At 36.2% G+C, this 3716-nt stretch overlaps 1 long non-coding RNA gene across 2 annotated transcripts; it reads left to right on the forward strand.

Annotated features, from left to right (window-relative positions):
- Window positions 1-309: 309 nt before the first annotated feature.
- On the forward strand, window positions 310-2549 carry LOC129896179 (uncharacterized). Of its 2 annotated transcripts, none has more exons than XR_008767922.1 (3): window positions 310-487; window positions 1358-1408; window positions 2500-2549. It is a non-coding gene; the product is annotated as an uncharacterized LOC129896179 (long non-coding RNA). The 2 variants fall into 2 exon arrangements; XR_008767921.1 differs by lacking the exon at window positions 2500-2549 and adding an exon at window positions 1978-2085.
- The last annotated feature ends 1167 nt before the right edge of the window (window positions 2550-3716 follow it).

Consider the following 3716-nt stretch of genomic DNA (forward strand, 5'->3'; position numbering starts at 1 on the left):
TTGGGAGGTGGAATTATTGGAAAAGTTAAGGGGTAAAATTGGAATTTCACATGTGGAAATACCATAAAAGGTTAGGGGTAAAATTGGAATTTCACATGTGAAAATACCATAAAAGGTTAGGGGTAAAATTGGAATTTCACATATGGAAATACTATAAAAGGTTAAGGGCAAAGGTGGAATTTCAACTTGGAATTTTTAGGAAAAGTGAGGGGCAAAATGGTAATTTCACATGGAAGCCTCTTAGTCATAAAATCCTAGAGATTTCTAGACATTTTGAGAGAATTAGAAGAAGAAAAATTTGAGGAGAAAGAATAGAGAGAAAATCGGCCAAGAGAGAGTAATATTAACTCTCCAAATTTCATCCCCAAAAATTATAATTTTCTAGTATTCCTACTAAGTCAAGGGTGCTCTACAACATGGTGTAGTTGTTTTGGAAGTTTGGAGACTTGTTTCATTGATTTGGAAGTGAAGAAGTTAGAAGAAAAAGGTAAGAATTCATTCATTTTATTAAGTTATGAAGGTTTGTGTATGTTGTAGTATGTTGAGGTATATGGAATTTATGAAAATATGGAAGTTTTCATGGTAATATGATGCCATGTATACATGTTCTTATATGAGTAAGAATTATGTAATTTTTGGTGTAGTATTTTTGTGTAGTATTTTTGTGTAGTATTTGGATGGTGGTTATGTTAATTATTTGATGTTGAAAATGAAAGTTGGATGAGATTAATTGAAGTTGGAAATAAGAGTTAAGTGATAAGATGGAAAAAAATTAAGGTTGCATAGCTTGCTAGTTGTTGTTGTAATTTTTGGAAAATAGGGAAACTTAAATGGTGTATTTGGTATTAGACTAGTTTGTAGGAATTATATAATTTGAGTGTGATATTATAAGAAGATGGAGGTAAATTATTAAAAGTATGGATTGTTGTTGTTGGTTGTGAAGTTGAAGAAAGAAAATGAATTTTAATATTTTTATTGTATTTATGGAATTTTAAGTGAAGTATGGAGTTGGAAAAAAAATTGGATAGCTTACTTGGAATAAATTTTACTTATGTTGGAATGAGTTGAAATTTATTTTGGATATGGGATATTCATATTTATTTGGAAATGCAAAGTTTGGTTGAAAGTTGTTGCACTAATTGGAAAATTACACCAATTTATATTATGGTGTGTTTAAATTGATTATTGATGAAATTGGTGTTGTTGTTGGCTTGGTTGTTGATATTGTGGCCGAGTTGTAATCTCGGGGTTGCTATATATATAGGGGAGATGCTGCCGAAATTTTTGTAGACAAGTATTGGAAAATTGAATTCTTAAAGTCTTATGAATAGTAATTGGTAAATGTGACCAATTGTAGATTTTGGAGGAAACGGGAATTGAATTTGGACAACCGTAAAACGTCAAAAAGGTATGTAAAGCTTTATATTTTCTTCTCTTGGCATGTCCTAGATGTAATAGGATTGAATACGAAACTCGGGGATCACTCTACTCTTCGGAATCGACGTTCGAAAATTTTCCTTTTCTATTCAATAGAAGTGAATTAGGTAATTATGAATAATTTTGGAAAAATGGTCTAAACTTCTAGATTTTGCATAAATGAATTCCGAATACCTTGAAACTCTCATAAATAATGTTATGAAGTCTAACGCACGTGATTTGTATATGTCACCTTATTTGACCGAGGTGGGCCCCACTATTCCAAAATTTTCTTCGTTATTCCGTTTGAATTACGGTAGGTAGAATTTGAAAGAAACCCTTTGCTATTCTTCCTAATATTATATGAATAATTATTCCGTTAATTCCCATAATATATTTTGAAAGTACGGAGATGATTCGGAAAATACTATTTTTACGTAAACTATGGTGATATTGGAAGTACTTGTACTACTATTATTATTCAAGTTTCTTTTTATGATCTGTTATCGAAATTATACCATCGAGTCTGTATAAATGTTTTGCAATTTAAATTGCATTTAGTTTCTCACTACTCCACTCGTGGATGCCTCAATGCTTCTTTCACTGAGCTTGGGCCAGGATATGTTTTCGTGCGTATTTCTCTGTATTGTTCGCCGTGTCCCGACGTGAGGGGACAGTAATGACATGTACCATGGGGTGGTAAATATTATGCCACGGAGTTATGCTGTGCCATGTACATATATGTTTGTGATATGATATAATATAATTTGATATGGCCATCTGATATGATATAATTTGTTACGGAGATATTCCCTACTCTGGTGTTATGCTGTGCCGTGGTGCCGATGATGGGAGGGCAACCACACTTTGTTCACCGAGTCCCTAAGGGGGCCGGATATGGCATATGTCTGTACATATATGATTTGAGATTTTGATAAGCATTCTGAAATTCTAAACGTTGATTTTATGTTTTGCATATACTATTCAGATTATGATTTTATATAGTTCAGTGCATGCTTTACATATTCAGTACATTTTCCGTACTGACCCCCTTTCTTCGGGGGCTGCGTTACATGCCCGCAGGTACCGACGTTCGTTGTGCTGAGCCGCCTGTTTAGGACATCTGCTGTGTTGTTGACAGCGCTCCTTTGTTCGGAGCTTGTATTTTGGTACTGACTCTATCTCTGTATATTTGTATATATTGGTCAGGGGTACGACGGGGCCCTGTCCTGTCTTATGACTATGTTATCATCTGTAGAGGTCTGTAGACAGAGTTATGTTGTGGGTTTTGGATATATGGTTTGGATTTTTGTGTGTTTTATGACAGCCTTTCAACTATCGTGCGTATATTTACTTTTATGATATATTTAGTAATTTCTACTAATCACTATATTTGTTTATTAAACAAAAAATGGCTAATTTGGGATAAGGGTACGTTTGGGTGCCCAACTCAGGCACCAGTCGCGGCCTACGGGGTTGGGTCGTGACAGCTGCCACGTGGCAGGTGGGGTCCACCCCAAGCTCCTACATCACCTACTTGACCTTAAGTAGGTGCATCATTGGATGCCATGTGTCTTCACCATGTGCTCCATGCATCCAATTAGGTGCATCACCTAGTTCCTCCTTTTTTCATGGTTTCGTAATCTCGTCTCACTTTAAGAACCTATGTAATCCTTGCTACATAGGTTCGTTAGGTACTCAAGTAGCTTCAGTATGTAATACATCCAATTAGGTAGCTTACACAAGTAAGTCAATTCCTACGACTCATTACTTGGCCTCTAACTCCTTTCGAATGCTTATAACCCTATTTCCAATCTTCTCTATTATGGGGCATCGTATTTGTCACGACCCAACCCCGTAGGCCGCGACTGGTGCCCGAGTTGGGCACCCAAACGTACCCTTATCCCAAATTAGCCATTTTTTTTTTCGAATAAACAAATGTAGTGATTAGTAGAAATTACTAAATATGTCATAAAAGTAAATATACGCACGATAGTTGAAAGGCTGTCACAAAACACACAAAAATCCAAACCATATATCCAAAACCCACAACATAACTCTGTCTACAGACCTCTACAGATGATAACATAGTCATAAGACGGGACAGGGCCCCGTCGTACCCCTGACCAATATATACAAATATACAGAGATAGAGTCAGTACCAAAATACAAGCTCCGAACAAAGGAGCACTGTAGATAACACAGCAGATGTCCTAAATAGGCGGCTCAGCACAACAAACGTCGGTACCTGCGGGCATGTAACGCAGCCCCCGAAAAAAAGGGGGTCAGTACGGAAAATG

Source organism: Solanum dulcamara, chromosome 7 (assembly GCF_947179165.1).
Source record: "Solanum dulcamara chromosome 7, daSolDulc1.2, whole genome shotgun sequence".
Lineage (NCBI taxonomy): Eukaryota > Viridiplantae > Streptophyta > Magnoliopsida > Solanales > Solanaceae > Solanum > Solanum dulcamara.